At 51.0% G+C, this 23,286-nt stretch overlaps 1 long non-coding RNA gene across 1 annotated transcript in view; it reads right to left on the reverse strand.

The window, feature by feature from the left end:
• Positions 1-4,988: 4,988 nt before the first annotated feature.
• LOC309639059 overlaps positions 4,989-23,286 on the reverse strand; it is a 149,442-nt gene continuing 131,144 nt past the window's right edge. The window contains exon 3 of the long non-coding RNA XR_014251437.1: positions 4,989-5,089. This is a non-coding gene — a long non-coding RNA (uncharacterized lncRNA). The remainder of the gene's footprint in view (positions 5,090-23,286) is intronic.

Consider the following 23,286-nt stretch of genomic DNA (forward strand, 5'->3'; position numbering starts at 1 on the left):
GGGAACAAGACTGAGGTTTGATTCTGGAACCCTGTGGCCTGGGAACATGACTGAGCTTTGTTTCCTGAAGCCAGTTCCCTGGGAACATGACTGAGGTTTGATTCTGGACACCTGTGTCCTGGGAACATGCCTGAGGTTTGATTGTTGACACCTGGGGCCTGCGAACATGATTCAGGTTTGATTCTGGAACCATGTGTCCTGGGAATATGACTGAGGTTTGATTCTGGAAACCTTTGGCTTGGGAAAATGACTGAGGTTTCATTGTGGAAACATGTGGCCTGGGATCATGACTGAGGTTTTTTGATGGTGGAACACTCTAGCCTGGCCAAATGACTGAGGCTTGATTCTGGAACCCTGTGGCCTGGGAACTTGACTGAGGTTTGATGGCAGAAACCTGTGGACTGGCAACATGACTGAGGTTTGATTGTGGGACCCTGTGCACTGGGACCATGACTGAGGCCTGATACTGGAACCCCGTGGTGTGGGAACATGACATTGGTTTGATTCAGGAGCCCTGTTTACTGGGAACATGACTGAGGATTGATGGTTGAACCCTGTGGCCTGGCAACATGATTGAGGTTTGATAGTGCAACCCTCAGGCTTGGGAACATGAGTGAGCTTTGATGGTGGAACACTCTAGCCTGGCCAAATGACTGAGGCTTGATTCTGGAACCCTGTGGCCTGGGAACTTGACTGAGGTTTGATGGCAGAAACCTGTGGACTGGCAACATGACTGAGGTTTGATTGTGGGACCCTGTGCACTGGGACCATGACTGAGGCCTGATACTGGAACCCCGTGGTGTGGGAACATGACATTGGTTTGATTCAGGAGCCCTGTTTACTGGGAACATGACTGAGGATTGATGGTTGAACCCTGTGGCCTGGCAACATGATTGAGGTTTGATAGTGCAACCCTCAGGCTTGGGAACATGAGTGAGGCTTGATGGTGGAACCCTTTGGCCTGGCAACATGCCTGAGGTTTGATGGTGGAACCCTGTGGCTTGGCAAGATGACTTAGGTTTGATTGTGGAACACTCTGGCCTGGGAACATGACTGAGGCTTGATGGTGGAACCGTGGCCTGGCCACAGGACTGAGGTTTGATTGTGGAACCCTCTGGCCTGGGAATATGACTGAGGTTTAATTGTGGAGCCCTGTGGCCTGGGAACATGACTGGGATTTTATTTCTGAAACCTGTGTCCAGGGAACATGACTGAGGTTTTCTTCTGGAACCCTGTGTCCTGGGAACACGACTGAGGTTTGATTCTGGAACCATGTGGCCTGGGAACATGACTCATGTTAGAGTGTGGAATCCTGTGGCCTGGGATCATGACATCGGTTTGGATTCTGGTACCCTGTTGCCAGGGAACATGAAATCAGTTTGATTCTGGAAACCTGTGGCCTGCGAACATGACTGTGGCGTGATTTTGGAAACCTGTGGCCTGGGAATATGACATCTGTTTAGATTGTGGAATACTGTGCCCCGGGAACCTGACTGAGCCTTGGTTCTGGAACCCTGTGGACTGGGAACATGACATGGGTGGATTCTGGAACCCTGAGGCCTGGGAACATGACATCTGTTTAGATTGTGGAATACTGTGGCCCGGGAACCTGACTGAGCCTTGGTTCTGGAACCCTGTGGTCTGGGAACATGACTGAGGTTTTATTCTGGAACCCTGTAGCCTGGGAACATAACTGAGGATTGATTCTGGAACCCTGTGGCCTGGGAACATGACATTGGTGGATTCTGGAACCCTGTGGCCTGGGAACCTGCCAACGGTTTGACTCTGGAACCCTGTGGCCTGGGAACATGTCTGAGGTTTGATGGTGGAAAGCTGTGGCCTGGCAACATGACTGAGGTTGGATTCTGAGACTGTGGCCAGGGAACATGATATCGGGTTGATTCTGGAAACCTGTGTCCTGGGAACAAGACTGAGGTTTGATTCTGGAACCCTGTGGCCTGGGAACATGACTGAGCTTTGTTTCTCGAAGCCTGTTCCCTGGGAACATGACTGAGGTTTGATTCTGGACACCTGTGTCCTGGGAACATGCCTGAGGTTTGATTGTTGACAGCTGGGGCCTGCGAACATGATTCTGGTTTGATTCTGGAACCATGTGTCCTGGGAATATGACTGAGGTTTGATTCTGGAAACCTTTGGCTTGGGAAAATGACTGAGGTTTCATTGTGGAAACATGTGGCCTGGGATCATGACTGAGGTTTGATGGTGGAACACTCTAGGCTGGCAAAATGACTGAGGCTTGATTCTGGAACCCTGTGGCCTGGGAACTTGACTGAGGTTTGATGGCAGAAACCTGTGGACTGGCAACATGACTGAGGTTTGATTGTGGGACCCTGTGCACTGGGACCATGACTGAGGCCTGATACTGGAACCCCGTGGTGTGGGAACATGACATTGGTTTGATTCAGGAGCCCTGTTTACTGGGAACATGACTGAGGATTGATGGTTGAACCCTGTGGCCTGGCAACATGATTGAGGTTTGATAGTGCAACCCTCAGGCTTGGGAACATGAGTGAGGCTTGATGGTGGAACCCTTTGGCCTGGCAACATGCCTGAGGTTTGATGGTGGAACCCTGTGGCTTGGCAAGATGACTTAGGTTTGATTGTGGAACACTCTGGCCTGGCAACATGACTGAGGCTTGATGGTGGAACCGTGGCCTGGCCACAGGACTGAGGTTTGATTGTGGAACCCTCTGGCCTGGGAATATGACTGAGGTTTAATTGTGGAACCCTGTGGCCTGGGAACATGACTGGGATTTGATTTCTGAAACCTGTGTCCAGGGAACATGACTGAGGTTTTCTTCTGGAACCCTGTGTCCTGGGAACACGACTGAGGTTTGATTCTGGAACCATGTGGCCTGGGAACATGACTGATGTTAGAGTGTGGAATCCTGTGGCCTGGGAACATGACATCGGTTTGGATTCTGGTACCCTGTTGCCAGGGAACATGAAATCAGTTTGATTCTGGAAACCTGTGGCCTGGGAACATGACTGAGGCGTGATTTTGGAAACCTGTGGCCTGGGAATATGACATCTGTTTAGATGGTGGAATACTGTGCCCCGGGAACCTGACTGAGCCTTGGTTCTGGAACCCTGTGGACTGGGAACATGACATGGGTGGATTCTGGAACCCTGAGGCCTGGGAACATGACATCTGTTTAGATTGTGGAATACTGTGGCCCGGGAACCTGACTGAGCCTTGGTTCTGGAACCCTGTGGTCTGGGAACATGACTGAGGTTTTATTCTGGAACCCTGTAGCCTGGGAACATAACTGAGGATTGATTCTGGAACCCTGTGGCCTGGGAACATGACATTGGTGGATTCTGGAACCCTGTGGCCTGGGGACCTGCCAACGGTTTGACTCTGGAACCCTGTGGCCTGGGAACATGTCTGAGGTTTGATGGTGGAAACCTGTGGCCTGGCAACATGACTGAGGTTTGATTCTGAGACTGTGGCCAGGGAACATGATATCGGGTTGATTCTGGAAACCTGTGTCCTGGGAACAAGACTGAGGTTTGATTCTGGAACCCTGTGGCCTGGGAACATGACTGAGCTTTGTTTCTGGAAGCCTGTTCCCTGGGAACATGACTGAGGTTTGATTCTGGACACCTGTGTCCTGGGAACATGCCTGAGGTTTGATTGTTGACAGCTGGGGCCTGCGAACATGATTCAGGTTTGATTCTGGAACCATGTGTCCTGGGAATATGACTGAGGTTTGATTCTGGAAACCTTTGGCTTGGGAAAATGACTGAGGTTTCATTGTGGAAACATGTGGCCTGGGATCATGACTGAGGTTTGATGGTGGAACACTCTAGCCTGGCCAAATGACTGAGGCTTGATTCTGGAACCCTGTGGCCTGGGAATTTGACTGAGGTTTGATGGCAGAAACCTGTGGACTGGCAACATGACTGAGGTTTGATTGTGGGACCCTGTGCACTGGGACCATGACTGAGGCCTGATACTGGAACCCCGTGGTGTGGGAACATGACATTGGTTTGATTCAGGAGCCCTGTTTACTGGGAACATGACTGAGGATTGATGGTTGAACCCTGTGGCCTGGCAACATGATTGAGGTTTGATAGTGCAACCCTCAGGCTTGGGAACATGAGTGAGGCTTGATGGTGGAACACTCTAGCCTGGCCAAATGACTGAGGCTTGATTCTGGAACCCTGTGGCCTGGGAACTTGACTGAGGTTTGATGGCAGAAACCTGTGGACTGGCAACATGACTGAGGTTTGATTGTGGGACCCTGTGCACTGGGACCATGACTGAGGCCTGATACTGGAACCCCGTGGTGTGGGAACATGACATTGGTTTGATTCAGGAGCCCTGTTTACTGGGAACATGACTGAGGATTGATGGTTGAACCCTGTGGCCTGGCAACATGATTGAGGTTTGATAGTGCAACCCTCAGGCTTGGGAACATGAGTGAGGCTTGATGGTGGAACCCTTTGGCCTGGCAACATGCCTGAGGTTTGATGGTGGAACCCTGTGGCTTGGCAAGATGACTTAGGTTTGATTGTGGAACCCTCTGGCCTGGGAATATGACTGAGGTTTAATTGTGGAACCCTGTGGCCTGGGAACATGACTGGGATTTTATTTCTGAAACCTGTGTCCAGGGAACATGACTGAGGTTTTCTTCTGGAACCCTGTGTCCTGGGAACACGACTGAGGTTTGATTCTGGAACCATGTGGCCTGGGAACATGACTGATGTTAGAGTGTGGAATCCTGTGGCCTGGGAACATGACATCGGTTTGGATTCTGGTACCCTGTTGCCAGGGAACATGAAATCAGTTTGATTCTGGAAACCTGTGGCCTGGGAACATGACTGAGGCGTGATTTTGGAAACCTGTGGCCTGGGAATATGACATCTGTTTAGATGGTGGAATACTGTGCCCCGGGAACCTGACTGAGCCTTGGTTCTGGAACCCTGTGGACTGGGAACATGACATGGGTGGATTCTGGAACCCTGAGGCCTGGGAACATGACATCTGTTTAGATTGTGGAATACTGTGGCCCCGGAACCTGACTGAGCCTTGGTTCTGGAACTCTGTGGTCTGGGAACATGACTGAGGTTTTATTCTGGAACCCTGTATCCTGGGAACATAACTGAGGATTGATTCTGGAACCCTGTGGCCTGGGAACATGACATTGGTGGATTCTGGAACCCTGTGGCCTGGGGACCTGCCAACGGTTTGACTCTGGAACCCTGTGGCCTGGGAACATGTCTGAGGTTTGATGGTGGAAACCTGTGGCCTGGCAACATGACTGAGGTTTGATTCTGAGACTGTGGCCAGGGAACATGATATCGGGTTGATTCTGGAAACCTGTGTCCTGGGAACAAGACTGAGGTTTGATTCTGGAACCCTGTGGCCTGGGAACATGACTGAGCTTTGTTTCTGGAAGCCTGTTCCCTGGGAACATGACTGAGGTTTGATTCTGGACACCTGTGTCCTGGGAACATGCCTGAGGTTTGATTGTTGACAGCTGGGGCCTGCGAACATGATTCAGGTTTGATTGTGGAACCATGTGTCCTGGGAATATGACTGAGGTTTGATTCTGGAAACCTTTGGCTTGGGAAAATGACTGAGGTTTCATTGTGGAAACATGTGGCCTGGGATCATGACTGAGGTTTGATGGTGGAACACTCTAGCCTGGCCAAATGACTGAGGCTTGATTCTGGAACCCTGTGGCCTGGGAACTTGACTGAGGTTTGATGGCAGAAACCTGTGGACTGGCAACATGACTGAGGTTTGATTGTGGGACCCTGTGCACTGGGACCATGACTGAGGCCTGATACTGGAACCCCGTGTTGTGGGAACATGACATTGGTTTGATTCAGGAGCCCTGTTTACTGGGAACATGACTGAGGATTGATGGTTGAACCCTGTGGCCTGGCAACATGATTGAGGTTTGATAGTGCAACCCTCAGGCTTGGGAACATGAGTGAGGCTTGATGGTGGAACCCTTTGGCCTGGCAACATGCCTGAGGTTTGATGGTGGAACCCTGTGGCTTGGCAAGATGACTTAGGTTTGATTGTGGAACACTCTGGCCTGGGAACATGACTGAGGCTTGATGTTGGAACCGTGGCCTGGCCACAGGACTGAGGTTTGATTGTGGAACCCTCTGGCCTGGGAATATGACTGAGGTTTAATTGTGGAACCCTGTGGCCTGGGAACATGACTGGGATTTGATTTCTGAAACCTGTGTCCAGGGAACATGACTGAGGTTTTCTTCTGGAACCCTGTGTCCTGGGAACACGACTGAGGTTTGATTCTGGAACCATGTGGCCTGGGAACATGACTGATGTTAGAGTGTGGAATCCTGTGGCCTGGGAACATGACATCGGTTTGGATTCTGGTACCCTGTTGCCAGGGAACATGAAATCAGTTTGATTCTGGAAACCTGTGGCCTGGGAACATGACTGAGGCGTGATTTTGGAAACCTGTGGCCTGGGAATATGACATCTGTTTAGATGGTGGAATACTGTGCCCCGGGAACCTGACTGAGCCTTGGTTCTGGAACCCTGTGGTCTGGGAACATGACTGAGGTTTTATTCTGGAACCCTGTAGCCTGGGAACATAACTGAGGATTGATTCTGGAACCCTGTGGCCTGGGAACATGACATTGGTGGATTCTGGAACCCTGTGGCCTGGGAACCTGCCAACGGTTTGACTCTGGAACCCTGTGGCCTGGGAACATGTCTGAGGTTTGATGGTGGAAACCTGTGGCCTGGCAACATGACTGAGGTTTGATTCTGAGACTGTGGCCAGGGAACATGATATCGGGTTGATTCTGGAAACCTGTGTCCTGGGAACAAGACTGAGGTTTGATTCTGGAACCCTGTGGCCTGGGAACATGACTGAGCTTTGTTTCCTGAAGCCAGTTCCCTGGGAACATGACTGAGGTTTGATTCTGGACACCTGTGTCCTGGGAACATGCCTGAGGTTTGATTGTTGACACCTGGGGCCTGCGAACATGATTCAGGTTTGATTCTGGAACCATGTGTCCTGGGAATATGACTGTGGTTTGATTCTGGAAACCTTTGGCTTGCGAAAATGACTGAAGTTTCATTGTGGAAACAAGTGGCCTGGGATCATGACTGAGGTTTGATGGTGGAACACTCTAGCCTGGCCAAATGACTGAGGCTTGATTCTGGAACCCTGTGGCCTGGGAACTTGACTGAGGTTTGATGGCAGAAACCTGTGGACTGGCAACATGACTGAGGTTTGATTGTGGGACCCTGTGCACTGGGACCATGACTGAGGCCTGATACTGGAACCCCGTGGTGTGGGAACATGACATTGGTTTGATTCAGGAGCCCTGTTTACTGGGAACATGACTGAGGATTGATGGTTGAACCCTGTGGCCTGGCAACATGATTGAGGTTTGATAGTGCAACCCTCAGGCTTGGGAACATGAGTGAGGCTTGATGGTGGAACCCTTTGGCCTGGCAACATGCCTGAGGTTTGATGGTGGAACCCTGTGGCTTGGCAAGATGACTTAGGTTTGATTGTGGAACACTCTGGCCTGGGAACATGACTGAGGCTTGATGGTGGAACCGTGGCCTGGCCACAGGACTGAGGTTTGATTGTGGAACCCTCTGGCCTGGGAATATGACTGAGGTTTAATTGTGGAACCCTGTGGCCTGGGAACATGACTGGGATTTGATTTCTGAAACCTGTGTCCAGGGAACATGACTGAGGTTTTCTTCTGGAACCCTGTGTCCTGGGAACACGACTGAGGTTTGATTCTGGAACCATGTGGCCTGGGAACATGACTGATGTTAGAGTGTGGAATCCTGTGGCCTGGGAACATGACATCTGTTTGGATTCTGGTACCCTGTTGCCAGGGAACATGAAATCAGTTTGATTCTGGAAACCTGTGGCCTGGGAACATGACTGAGGCGTGATTTTGGAAACCTGCGGCCTGGGAATATGACATCTGTTTAGATGGTGGAATACTGTGCCCCGGGAACCTGACTGAGCCTTGGTTCTGGAACCCTGTGGACTGGGAACATGACATGGGTGGATTCTGGAACCTGAGGCCTGGGAACATGACATCTGTTTAGATTGTGGAATACTGTGGCCCGGGAACCTGATTGAGCCTTGGTTCTGGAACCCTGTGGTCTGGGAACATGACTGAGGTTTTATTCTGGAACCCTGTAGCCTGGGAACATAACTGAGGATTGATTTTGGAACCCTGTGGCCTGGGAACATGACATTGGTGGATTCTGGAACCCTGTGGCCTGGGGACCTGCCAACGGTTTGACTCTGGAACCCTGTGGCCTGGGAACATGTCTGAGGTTTGATGGTGGAAACCTGTGGCCTGGCAACATGACTGAGGTTTGATTCTGAGACTGTGGCCAGGGAACATGATATTGGGTTGATTCTGGAAACCTGTGTCCTGGGAACAAGACTGAGGTTTGATTCTGGAACCCTGTGGCCTGGGAACATGACTGAGCTTTGTTTCTGGAAGCCTGTTCCCTGGGAGCATGACTGAGGTTTGATTCTGGACACCTGTGTCCTGGGAACATGCCTGAGGTTTGATTGTTGACAGCTGGGGCCTGCGAACATGATTCAGGTTTGATTCTGGAACCATGTGTCCTGGGAATATGACTGAGGTTTGATTCTGGAAACCTTTGGCTTGGGAAAATGACTGAGGTTTCATTGTGGAAACATGTGGCCTGGGATCATGACTGAGGTTTGATGGTGGAACACTCTAGCCTGGCCAAATGACTGAGGCTTGATTCTGGAACCCTGTGGCCTGGGAACTTGACTGAGGTTTGATGGCAGAAACCTGTGGACTGGCAACATGACTGAGGTTTGATTGTGGGACCCTGTGCACTGGGACCATGACTGAGGCCTGATACTGGAACCCCGTGGTGTGGGAACATGACATTGGTTTGATTCAGGAGCCCTGTTTACTGGGAACATGACTGAGGATTGATGGTTGAACCCTGTGGCCTGGCAACATGATTGAGGTTTGATAGTGCAACCCTCAGGCTTGGGAACATGAGTGAGGCTTGATGGTGGAACCCTTTGGCCTGGCAACATGCCTGAGGTTTGATGGTGGAACCCTGTGGCTTGGCAAGATGACTTAGGTTTGATTGTGGAACACTCTGGCCTGGGAACATGACTGAGGCTTGATGGTGGAACCGTGGCCTGGCCACAGGTCTGAGGTTTGATTGTGGAACCCTCTGGCCTGGGAATATGACTGAGGTTTAATTGTGGAACCCTGTGGCCTGGGAACATGACTGGGATTTGATTTCTGAAACCTGTGTCCAGGGAACATGACTGAGGTTTTCTTCTGGAACCCTGTGTCCTGGGAACACGACTGAGGTTTGATTCTGGAACCATGTGGCCTGGGAACATGACTGATGTTAGAGTGTGGAATCCTGTGGCCTGGGAACATGACATCGGTTTGGATTCTGGTACCCTGTTGCCAGGGAACATGAAATCAGTTTGATTCTGGAAACCTGTGGCCTGGGAACATGACTGAGGCGTGATTTTGGAAACCTGTGGCCTGGGAATATGACATCTGTTTAGATGGTGGAATACTGTGCCCCGGGAACCTGACTGAGCCTTGGTTCTGGAACCCTGTGGACTGGGAACATGACATGGGTGGATTCTGGAACCTGAGGCCTGGGAACATGACATCTGTTTAGATTGTGGAATACTGTGGCCCGGGAACCTGATTGAGCCTTGGTTCTGGAACCCTGTGGTCTGGGAACATGACTGAGGTTTTATTCTGGAACCCTGTAGCCTGGGAACATAACTGAGGATTGATTTTGGAACCCTGTGGCCTGGGAACATGACATTGGTGGATTCTGGAACCCTGTGGCCTGGGGACCTGCCAACGGTTTGACTCTGGAACCCTGTGGCCTGGGAACATGTCTGAGGTTTGATGGTGGAAACCTGTGGCCTGGCAACATGACTGAGGTTTGATTCTGAGACTGTGGCCAGGGAACATGATATTGGGTTGATTCTGGAAACCTGTGTCCTGGGAACAAGACTGAGGTTTGATTCTGGAACCCTGTGGCCTGGGAACATGACTGAGCTTTGTTTCTGGAAGCCTGTTCCCTGGGAGCATGACTGAGGTTTGATTCTGGACACCTGTGTCCTGGGAACATGCCTGAGGTTTGATTGTTGACAGCTGGGGCCTGCGAACATGATTCAGGTTTGATTCTGGAACTATGTGTCCTGGGAATATGACTGAGGTTTGATTCTGGAAACCTTTGGCTTGGGAAAATGACTGAGGTTTCATTGTGGAAACATGTGGCCTGGGATCATGACTGAGGTTTGATGGTGGAACACTCTAGCCTGGCCAAATGACTGAGGCTTGATTCTGGAACCCTGTGGCCTGGGAACTTGACTGAGGTTTGATGGCAGAAACCTGTGGACTGGCAACATGACTGAGGTTTGATTGTGGGACCCTGTGCACTGGGACCATGACTGAGGCCTGATACTGGAACCCCGTGGTGTGGGAACATGACATTGGTTTGATTCAGGAGCCCTGTTTACTGGGAACATGACTGAGGATTGATGGTTGAACCCTGTGGCCTGGCAACATGATTGAGGTTTGATAGTGCAACCCTCAGGCTTGGGAACATGAGTGAGGCTTGATGGTGGAACACTCTAGCCTGGCCAAATGACTGAGGCTTGATTCTGGAACCCTGTGGCCTGGGAACTTGACTGAGGTTTGATGGCAGAAACCTGTGGACTGGCAACATGACTGAGGTTTGATTGTGGGACCCTGTGCACTGGGACCATGACTGAGGCCTGATACTGGAACCCCGTGGTGTGGGAACATGACATTGGTTTGATTCAGGATCCCTGTTTACTGGGAACATGACTGAGGATTGATGGTTGAACCCTGTGGCCTGGCAACATGATTGAGGTTTGATAGTGCAACCCTCAGGCTTGGGAACATGAGTGAGGCTTGATGGTGGAACCCTTTGGCCTGGCAACATGCCTGAGGTTTGATGGTGGAACCCTGTGGCTTGGCAAGATGACTTAGGTTTGATTGTGGAACACTCTGGCCTGGGAACATGACTGAGGCTTGATGGTGGAACCGTGGCCTGGCCACAGGACTGAGGTTTGATTGTGGAACCCTCTGGCCTGGGAATATGACTGAGGTTTACTTGTGGAGCCCTGTGGCCTGGGAACATGACTGGGATTTTATTTCTGAAACCTGTGTCCAGGGAACATTACTGAGGTTTTCTTCTGGAACCCTGTGTCCTGGGAACACGACTGAGGTTTGATTCTGGAAACCTGTGGCCTGCGAACATGACTGTGGCGTGATTTTGGAAACCTGTGGCCTGGGAATATGACATCTGTTTAGATTGTGGAATACTGTGCCCCGGGAACCTGACTGAGCCTTGGTTCTGGAACCCTGTGCACTGGGAACATGACATGGGTGGATTCTGGAACCCTGAGGCCTGGGAACATGACATCTGTTTAGATTGTGGAATACTGTGGCCCGGGAACCTGACTGAGCCTTCGTTCTGGAACCCTGTGGTCTGGGAACATGACTGAGGTTTTATTCTGGAACCCTGTAGCCTGGGAACATAACTGAGGATTGATTCTGGAACCCTGTGGCCTGGGAACATGACATTGGTGGATTCTGGAACCCTGTGGCCTGGGAACCTGCCAACGGTTTGACTCTGGAACCCTGTGGCCTGGGAACATGTCTGAGGTTTGATGGTGGAAACCTGTGGCCTGGCAACATGACTGAGGTTGGATTCTGAGACTGTGGCCAGGGAACATGATATCGGGTTGATTCTGGAAACCTGTGTCCTGGGAACATGACATTGGTGGATTCTGGAACCCTGTGGCCTGGGAACCTGCCAACGGTTTGACTCTGGAACCCTGTGGCCTGGGAACATGACTGAGCTTTGTTTCTGGAAGCCTGTTCCCTGGGAAAATGACTGAGGTTTGATTCTGGACACCTGTGTCCTGGGAAGATGCCTGAGGTTTGATTGTTGACAGCTGGGGCCTGCGAACATGATTCTGGTTTGATTCTGGAACCATGTGTCCTGGGAATATGACTGAGGTTTGATTCTGGAAACCTTTGGCTTGGGAAAATGACTGAGGTTTCATTGTGGAAACATGTGGCCTGGGATCATGACTGAGGTTTTCTTCTGGAACCCTGTGTCCTGGGAACACGACTGAGGTTTGATTCTGGAACCATGTGGCCTGGGAACATGACTGATGTTAGAGTGTGGAATCCTGTGGCCTGGGAACATGACATCGGTTTGGATTCTGGTACCCTGTTGCCAGGGAACATGAAATCGGTTTGATTCTGGAAACCTGTGACCTGGGAACATGACTGAGGCGTGATTTTGGAAACCTGTGGCCTGGGAATATGACATCTCTTTAGATTGTGGAATACTGTGCCCCGGGAACCTGACTGAGCCTTGGTTCTGGAACCCTGTGGACTGGGAACATGACTGAGGTTTTATTCTGGAACCCTGTAGCCTGGGAACATAACTGAGGATTGATTCTGGAACCCTGTGGCCTGGGAACATGACATTGGTGGATTCTGGAACCCTGTGGCCTGGGAACCTGCCAACGGTTTGACTCTGGAAACCTGTGGCCTGGGAACATGTCTGAGGTTTGATGGTGGAAACCTGTGGCCTGGCAACATGACTGAGGTTTGATTCTGAGACTGTGGCCAGGGAACATGATATCGGGTTGATTCTGGAAACCTGTGTCCTGGGAACAAGACTGAGGTTTGATTCTGGAACCCTGTGGCCTGGGAACATGACTGAGCTTTGTTTCCTGAAGCCAGTTCCCTGGGAACATGACTGAGGTTTGATTCTGGACACCTGTGTCCTGGGAACATGCCTGAGGTTTGATTGTTGACACCTGGGGCCTGCGAACATGATTCAGGTTTGATTCTGGAACCATGTGTCCTGGGAATATGACTGAGGTTTGATTCTGGAAACCTTTGGCTTGGGAAAATGACTGAGGTTTCATTGTGGAAACATGTGGCCTGGGATCATGACTGAGGTTTTTTGATGGTGGAACACTCTAGCCTGGCCAAATGACTGAGGCTTGATTCTGGAACCCTGTGGCCTGGGAACTTGACTGAGGTTTGATGGCAGAAACCTGTGGACTGGCAACATGACTGAGGTTTGATTGTGGGACCCTGTGCACTGGGACCATGACTGAGGCCTGATACTGGAACCCCGTGGTGTGGGAACATGACATTGGTTTGATTCAGGAGCCCTGTTTACTGGGAACATGACTGAGGATTGATGGTTGAACCCTGTGGCCTGGCAACATGATTGAGGTTTGATAGTGCAACCCTCAGGCTTGGGAACATGAGTGAGCTTTGATGGTGGAACACTCTAGCCTGGCCAAATGACTGAGGCTTGATTCTGGAACCCTGTGGCCTGGGAACTTGACTGAGGTTTGATGGCAGAAACCTGTGGACTGGCAACATGACTGAGGTTTGATTGTGGGACCCTGTGCACTGGGACCATGACTGAGGCCTGATACTGGAACCCCGTGGTGTGGGAACATGACATTGGTTTGATTCAGGAGCCCTGTTTACTGGGAACATGACTGAGGATTGATGGTTGAACCCTGTGGCCTGGCAACATGATTGAGGTTTGATAGTGCAACCCTCAGGCTTGGGAACATGAGTGAGGCTTGATGGTGGAACCCTTTGGCCTGGCAACATGCCTGAGGTTTGATGGTGGAACCCTGTGGCTTGGCAAGATGACTTAGGTTTGATTGTGGAACACTCTGGCCTGGGAACATGACTGAGGCTTGATGGTGGAACCGTGGCCTGGCCACAGGACTGAGGTTTGATTGTGGAACCCTCTGGCCTGGGAATATGACTGAGGTTTAATTGTGGAGCCCTGTGGCCTGGGAACATGACTGGGATTTTATTTCTGAAACCTGTGTCCAGGGAACATGACTGAGGTTTTCTTCTGGAACCCTGTGTCCTGGGAACACGACTGAGGTTTGATTCTGGAACCATGTGGCCTGGGAACATGACTCATGTTAGAGTGTGGAATCCTGTGGCCTGGGATCATGACATCGGTTTGGATTCTGGTACCCTGTTGCCAGGGAACATGAAATCAGTTTGATTCTGGAAACCTGTGGCCTGCGAACATGACTGTGGCGTGATTTTGGAAACCTGTGGCCTGGGAATATGACATCTGTTTAGATTGTGGAATACTGTGCCCCGGGAACCTGACTGAGCCTTGGTTCTGGAACCCTGTGGACTGGGAACATGACATGGGTGGATTCTGGAACCCTGAGGCCTGGGAACATGACATCTGTTTAGATTGTGGAATACTGTGGCCCGGGAACCTGACTGAGCCTTGGTTCTGGAACCCTGTGGTCTGGGAACATGACTGAGGTTTTATTCTGGAACCCTGTAGCCTGGGAACATAACTGAGGATTGATTCTGGAACCCTGTGGCCTGGGAACATGACATTGGTGGATTCTGGAACCCTGTGGCCTGGGAACCTGCCAACGGTTTGACTCTGGAACCCTGTGGCCTGGGAACATGTCTGAGGTTTGATGGTGGAAAGCTGTGGCCTGGCAACATGACTGAGGTTGGATTCTGAGACTGTGGCCAGGGAACATGATATCGGGTTGATTCTGGAAACCTGTGTCCTGGGAACAAGACTGAGGTTTGATTCTGGAACCCTGTGGCCTGGGAACATGACTGAGCTTTGTTTCTCGAAGCCTGTTCCCTGGGAACATGACTGAGGTTTGATTCTGGACACCTGTGTCCTGGGAACATGCCTGAGGTTTGATTGTTGACAGCTGGGGCCTGCGAACATGATTCTGGTTTGATTCTGGAACCATGTGTCCTGGGAATATGACTGAGGTTTGATTCTGGAAACCTTTGGCTTGGGAAAATGACTGAGGTTTCATTGTGGAAACATGTGGCCTGGGATCATGACTGAGGTTTGATGGTGGAACACTCTAGGCTGGCAAAATGACTGAGGCTTGATTCTGGAACCCTGTGGCCTGGGAACTTGACTGAGGTTTGATGGCAGAAACCTGTGGACTGGCAACATGACTGAGGTTTGATTGTGGGACCCTGTGCACTGGGACCATGACTGAGGCCTGATACTGGAACCCCGTGGTGTGGGAACATGACATTGGTTTGATTCAGGAGCCCTGTTTACTGGGAACATGACTGAGGATTGATGGTTGAACCCTGTGGCCTGGCAACATGATTGAGGTTTGATAGTGCAACCCTCAGGCTTGGGAACATGAGTGAGGCTTGATGGTGGAACCCTTTGGCCTGGCAACATGCCTGAGGTTTGATGGTGGAACCCTGTGGCTTGGCAAGATGACTTAGGTTTGATTGTGGAACACTCTGGCCTGGCAACATGACTGAGGCTTGATGGTGGAACCGTGGCCTGGCCACAGGACTGAGGTTTGATTGTGGAACCCTCTGGCCTGGGAATATGACTGAGGTTTAATTGTGGAACCCTGTGGCCTGGGAACATGACTGGGATTTGATTTCTGAAACCTGTGTCCAGGGAACATGACTGAGGTTTTCTTCTGGAACCCTGTGTCCTGGGAACACGACTGAGGTTTGATTCTGGAACCATGTGGCCTGGGAACATGACTGATGTTAGAGTGTGGAATCCTGTGGCCTGGGAACATGACATCGGTTTGGATTCTGGTACCCTGTTGCCAGGGAACATGAAATCAGTTTGATTCTGGAAACCTGTGGCCTGGGAACATGACTGAGGCGTGATTTTGGAAACCTGTGGCCTGGGAATATGACATCTGTTTAGATGGTGGAATACTGTGCCCCGGGAACCTGACTGAGCCTTGGTTCTGGAACCCTGTGGACTGGGAACATGACATGGGTGGATTCTGGAACCCTGAGGCCTGGGAACATGACATCTGTTTAGATTGTGGAATACTGTGGCCCGGGAACCTGACTGAGCCTTGGTTCTGGAACCCTGTGGTCTGGGAACATGACTGAGGTTTTATTCTGGAACCCTGTAGCCTGGGAACATAACTGAGGATTGATTCTGGAACCCTGTGGCCTGGGAACATGACATTGGTGGATTCTGGAACCCTGTGGCCTGGGGACCTGCCAACGGTTTGACTCTGGAACCCTGTGGCCTGGGAACATGTCTGAGGTTTGATGGTGGAAACCTGTGGCCTGGCAACATGACTGAGGTTTGATTCTGAGACTGTGGCCAGGGAACATGATATCGGGTTGATTCTGGAAACCTGTGTCCTGGGAACAAGACTGAGGTTTGATTCTGGAACCCTGTGGCCTGGGAACATGACTGAGCTTTGTTTCTGGAAGCCTGTTCCCTGGGAACATGACTGAGGTTTGATTCTGGACACCTGTGTCCTGGGAACATGCCTGAGGTTTGATTGTTGACACCTGGGGCCTGCGAACATGATTCAGGTTTGATTCTGGAACCATGTGTCCTGGGAATATGACTGAGGTTTGATTCTGGAAACCTTTGGCTTGGGAAAATGACTGAGGTTTCATTGTGGAAACATGTGGCCTGGGATCATGACTGAGGTTTGATGGTGGAACACTCTAGGCTGGCCAAATGACTGAGGCTTGATTCTGGAACCCTGTGGCCTGGGAACTTGACTGAGGTTTGATGGCAGAAACCTGTGGACTGGCAACATGACTGAGGTTTGATTGTGGGACCCTGTGCACTGGGACCATGACTGAGGCCTGATACTGGAACCCCGTGGTGTGGGAACATGACATTGGTTTGATTCAGGAGCCCTGTTTACTGGGAACATGACTGAGGATTGATGGTTGAACCCTGTGGCCTGGCAACATGATTGAGGTTTGATAGTGCAACCCTCAGGCTTGGGAACATGAGTGAGGCTTGATGGTGGAACCCTTTGGCCTGGCAACATGCCTGAGGTTTGATGGTGGAACCCTGTGGCTTGGCAAGATGACTTAGGTTTGATTGTGGAACACTCTGGCCTGGGAACATGACTGAGGCTTGATGGTGGAACCGTGGCCTGGCCACAGGACTGAGGTTTGATTGTGGAACCCTCTGGCCTGGGAATATGACTGAGGTTTAATTGTGGAGCCCTGTGGCCTGGGAACATGACTGGGATTTTATTTCTGAAACCTGTGTCCAGGGAACATGACTGAGGTTTTCTTCTGGAACCCTGTGTCCTGGGAACACGACTGAGGTTTGATTCTGGAACCATGTGGCCTGGGAACATGACTCATGTTAGAATGTGGAATCCTGTGGCCTGGGATCATGACATCGGTTTGGATTCTGGTACCCTGTTGCCAGGGAACATGAAATCAGTTTGATTCTGGAAACCTGTGGCCTGCGAACATGACTGTGGCGTGATTTTGGAAACCTGTGGCCTGGGAATATGACATCTGTTTAGATGGTGGAATACTGTGCCCCGGGAACCTGACTGAGCCTTGGTTCTGGAACCCTGTGGACTGGGAACATGACATGGGTGGATTCTGGAACCCTGAGGCCTGGGAACATGACATCTGTTTAGATTGTGGAATACTGTGGCCCGGGAACCTGACTGAGCCTTGGTTCTGGAACCCTGTGGTCTGGGAACATGACTGAGGTTTTATTCTGGAACCCTGTAGCCTGGGAACATAACTGAGGATTGATTCTGGAACCCTGTGGCCTGGGAACATGACATTGGTGGATTCTGGAACCCTGTGGCCTGGGAACCTGCCAACGGTTTGACTCTGGAACCCTGTGGCCTGGGAACATGTCTGAGGTTTGATGGTGGAAAGCTGTGGCCTGGCAACATGACTGAGGTTGGATTCTGAGACTGTGGCCAGGGAACATGATATCGGGTTGATTCTGGAAACCTGTGTCCTGGGAACAAGACTGAGGTTTGATTCTGGAACCCTGTGGCCTGGGAACATGACTGAGCTTTGTTTCTCGAAGCCTGTTCCCTGGGAACATGACTGAGGTTTGATTCTGGACACCTGTGTCCTGGGAACATGCCTGAGGTTTGATTGTTGACAGCTGGGGCCTGCGAACATGATTCTGGTTTGATTCTGGAACCATGTGTCCTGGGAATATGACTGAGGTTTGATTCTGGAAACCTTTGGCTTGGGAAAATGACTGAGGTTTCATTGTGGAAACATGTGGCCTGGGATCATGACTGAGGTTTGATGGTGGAACACTCTAGGCTGGCAAAATGACTGAGGCTTGATTCTGGAACCCTGTGGCCTGGGAACTTGACTGAGGTTTGATGGCAGAAACCTGTGGACTGGCAACATGACTGAGGTTTGATTGTGGGACCCTGTGCACTGGGACCATGACTGAGGCCTGATACTGGAACCCCGTGGTGTGGGAACATGACATTGGTTTGATTCAGGAGCCCTGTTTACTGGGAACATGACTGAGGATTGATGGTTGAACCCTGTGGCCTGGCAACATGATTGAGGTTTGATAGTGCAACCCTCAGGCTTGGGAACATGAGTGAGGCTTGATGGTGGAACCCTTTGGCCTGGCAACATGCCTGAGGTTTGATGGTGGAACCCTGTGGCTTGGCAAGATGACTTAGGTTTGATTGTGGAACACTCTGGCCTGGCAACATGACTGAGGCTTGATGGTGGAACCGTGGCCTGGCCACAGGACTGAGGTTTGATTGTGGAACCCTCTGGCCTGAGAATATGACTGAGGTTTAATTGTGGAACCCTGTGGCCTGGGAACATGACTGGGATTTGATTTCTGAAACCTGTGTCCAGGGAACATGACTGAGGTTTTCTTCTGGAACCCTGTGTCCTGGGAACACGACTGAGGTTTGATTCTGGAACCATGTGGCCTGGGAACATGACTGATGTTAGAGTGTGGAATCCTGTGGCCTGGGAACATGACATCGGTTTGGATTCTGGTACCCTGTTGCCAGGGAACATGAAATCAGTTTGATTCTGGAAACCTGTGGCCTGGGAACATGACTGAGGCGTGATTTTGGAAACCTGTGGCCTGGGAATATGACATCTGTTTAGATGGTGGAATACTGTGCCCCGGGAACCTGACTGAGCCTTGGTTCTGGAACCCTGTGGACTGGGAACATGACATGGGTGGATTCTGGAACCCTGAGGCCTGGGAACATGACATCTGTTTAGATTGTGGAATACTGTGGCCCGGGAACCTGACTGAGCCTTGGTTCTGGAACCCTGTGGTCTGGGAACATGACTGAGGTTTTATTCTGGAACCCTGTAGCCTGGGAACATAACTGAGGATTGATTCTGGAACCCTGTGGCCTGGGAACATGACATTGGTGGATTCTGGAACCCTGTGGCCTGGGGACCTGCCAACGGTTTGACTCTGGAACCCTGTGGCCTGGGAACATGTCTGAGGTTTGATGGTGGAAACCTGTGGCCTGGCAACATGACTGAGGTTTGATTCTGAGACTGTGGCCAGGGAACATGATATCGGGTTGATTCTGGAAACCTGTGTCCTGGGAACAAGACTGAGGTTTGATTCTGGAACCCTGTGGCCTGGGAACATGACTGAGCTTTGTTTCTGGAAGCCTGTTCCCTGGGAACATGACTGAGGTTTGATTCTGGACACCTGTGTCCTGGGAACATGCCTGAGGTTTGATTGTTGACAGCTGGGGCCTGCGAACATGATTCAGGTTTGATTCTGGAACCATGTGTCCTGGGAATATGACTGAGGTTTGATTCTGGAAACCTTTGGCTTGGGAAAATGACTGAGGTTTCATTGTGAAAACATGTGGCCTGGGATAATGACTGAGGTTTGATGGTGGAACACTCTAGGCTGGCCAAATGACTGAGGCTTGATTCTGGAACCCTGTGGCCTGGGAACTTGACTGAGGTTTGATGGCAGAAACCTGTGGACTGGCAACATGACTGAGGTTTGATTGTGGGACCCTGTGCACTGGGACCATGACTGAGGCCTGATACTGGAACCCCGTGGTGTGGGAACATGACATTGGTTTGATTCAGGAGCCCTGTTTACTGGGAACATGACTGAGGATTGATGGTTGAACCCTGTGGCCTGGCAACATGATTGAGGTTTGATAGTGCAACCCTCAGGCTTGGGAACATGAGTGAGGCTTGATGGTGGAACCCTTTGGCCTGGCAACATGCCTGAGGTTTGATGGTGGAACCCTGTGGCTTGGCAAGATGACTTAGGTTTGATTGTGGAACACTCTGGCCTGGGAACATGACTGAGGCTTGATGGTGGAACCGTGGCCTGGCCACAGGACTGAGGTTTGATTGTGGAACCCTCTGGCCTGGGAATATGACTGAGGTTTAATTGTGGAACCCTGTGGCCTGGGAACATGACTGGGATTTGATTTCTGAAACCTGTGTCCAGGGAACATGACTGAGGTTTTCTTCTGGAACCCTGTGTCCTGGGAACACGACTGAGGTTTGATTCTGGAACCATGTGGCCTGGGAACATGACTGATGTTAGAGTGTGGAATCCTGTGGCCTGGGAACATGACATCGGTTTGGATTCTGGTACCCTGTTGCCAGGGAACATGAAATCAGTTTGATTCTGGAAACCTGTGGCCTGGGAACATGACTGAGGCGTGATTTTGGAAACCTGTGGCCTGGGAATATGACATCTGTTTAGATGGTGGAATACTGTGCCCCGGGAACCTGACTGAGCCTTGGTTCTGGAACCCTGTGGACTGGGAACATGACATGGGTGGATTCTGGAACCCTGAGGCCTGGGAACATGACATCTGTTTAGATTGTGGAATACTGTGGCCCGGGAACCTGACTGAGCCTTGGTTCTGGAACCCTGTGCTCTGGGAACATGACTGAGGTTTTATTCTGGAACCATGTAGCCTGGGAACATAACTGAGGATTGATTCTGGAACCCTGTGGCCTGGGAACATGACATTGGTGGATTCTGGAACCCTGTGGCCTGGGGACCTGCCAACGGTTTGACTCTGGAACCCTGTGGCCTGGGAACATGTCTGAGGTTTGATGGTGGAAACCTGTGGCCTGGCAACATGACTGAGGTTTGATTCTGATACTGTGGCCAGGGAACATGATATCGGATTGATTCTGGAAACCTGTGTCCTTGGAACAAGACTGAGGTTTGATTCTGGAACCCTGTGGCCTGGGAACATGACTGAGCTTTGTTTCTGGAAGCCTGTTCCCTGGGAACATGACTGAGGTTTGATTCTGGACACCTGTGTCCTGGGAACATGCCTGAGGTTTGATTGTTGACACCTGGGGCCTGCGAACATGATTCAGGTTTGATTCTGGAACCATGTGTCCTGGGAATATGACTGAGATTTGATTCTGGAAACCTTTGGCTTGGGAAAATGACTGAGGTTTCATTGTGGAAACATGTGGCCTGGGATCATGACTGAGGTTTGATGGTGGAACACTCTAGGATGGCCAAATGACTGAGGCTTGATTCTGGAACCCTGTGGCCTGGGAACTTGACTGAGGTTTGATGGCAGAAACCTGTGGACTGGCAACATGACTGAGGTTTGATTGTGGGACCCTGTGCACTGGGACCATGACTGAGGCCTGATACTGGAACCCCGTGGTGTGGGAACATGACATTGGTTTGATTCAGGAGCCCTGTTTACTGGGAACATGACTGAGGATTGATGGTTGAACCCTGTGGCCTGGCAACATGATTGAGGTTTGATAGTGCAACCCTCAGGTTTGGGAACATGAGTGAGGCTTGATGGTGGAACCCTTTGGCCTGGCAACATGCCTGAGGTTTGATGGTGGAACCCTGTGGCTTGGCAAGATGACTTAGGTTTGATTGTGGAACACTCTGGCCTGGCAACATGACTGAGGCTTGATGGTGGAACCGTGGCCTGGCCAGAGGACTGAGGTTTGATTGTGGAACCCTCTGGCCTGGGAATATGACTGAGGTTTAATTGTGGAACCCTGTGGCCTAGGAACATGACTGGGATTTTATTTCTGAAACCTGTGTCCAGGGAACATGACTGAGGTTTTCTTCTGGAACCCTGTGTCCTGGGCACAAGACTGAGGTTTGATTCTGGAACCATGTAGCCTGGGAACATAACTGAGGATTGATTCTGGAACCCTGTGGCCTGGGAACATGACATTGGTGGATTCTGGAACCCTGTGGCCTGGGGACCTGCCAACGGTTTGACTCTGGAACCCTGTGGCCTGGGAACATGTGTGAGGTTTGATGGTGGAAACCTGTGGCCTGGCAACATGACTGAGGTTTGATTCTGAGACTGTGGCCAGGGAACATGATATCGGGTTGATTCTGGAAACCTGTGTCCTGGGAACAAGACTGAGGTTTGATTCTGGAACCCTGTGGCCTGGGAACATGACTGAGGCGTGATTTTGGAAACCTGTGGCCTGGGAATATGACATCTGTTTAGATTGTGGAATACTGTGCCCCGGGAACCTGACTGAGCCTTGGTTCTGGAACCCTGTGGACTGGGAACATGACATGGGTGGATTCTGGAACCCTGAGGCCTGGGAACATGACATCTGTTTAGATTGTGGAATACTGTGGCCCGGGAACCTGACTGAGCCTTGGTTCTGGAACCCTGTGGTCTGGGAACATGACTGACGTTTTATTCTGGAACCCTGTAGCCTGGGAACATAACTGAGGATTGATTCTGGAACCCTGTGGCCTGGGAACATGACATTGGTGGATTCTGGAACCCTGTGGCCTGGGGACCTGCCAACGGTTTGACTCTGGAACCCTGTGGCCTGGGAACATGTGTGAGGTTTGATGGTGGAAACCTGTGGCCTGGCAACATGACTGAGGTTTGATTCTGAGACTGTGGCCAGGGAACATGATATCGGGTTGATTCTGGAAACCTGTGTCCTGGGAACAAGACTGAGGTTTGATTCTGGAACCCTGTGGCCTGGGAACATGACTGAGCTTTGTTTCTGGAAGCCTGTTCCCTGGGAACATGACTGAGGTTTGATTCTGGACACCTGTGTCCTGGGAACATGCCTGAGGTTTGATTGTTGACAGCTGGGGCCTGCGAACATGATTCAGGTTTGATTCTGGAACCATGTGTCCTGGGAATATGACTGAGGTTTGATTCTGGAAACCTTTGGCTTGGGAAAATGACTGAGGTTTCATTGTGGAAACATGTGGCCTGGGATCATGACTGAGGTTTGATGGTGGAACACTCTAGGCTGGCCAAATGACTGAGGCTTGATTCTGGAACCCTGTGGCCTGGGAACTTGACTGAGGTTTGATGGCAGAAACCTGTGGACTGGCAACATGACTGAGGTTTGATTGTGGGACCCTGTGCACTGGGACCATGACTGAGGCCTGATACTGGAACCCCGTGGTGTGGGAAC

Source organism: Balaenoptera physalus, assembly GCF_965194825.1.
Source record: "Balaenoptera physalus genome assembly, chromosome: 12".
Taxonomy (NCBI): Eukaryota; Metazoa; Chordata; class Mammalia; order Artiodactyla; family Balaenopteridae; genus Balaenoptera; species Balaenoptera physalus.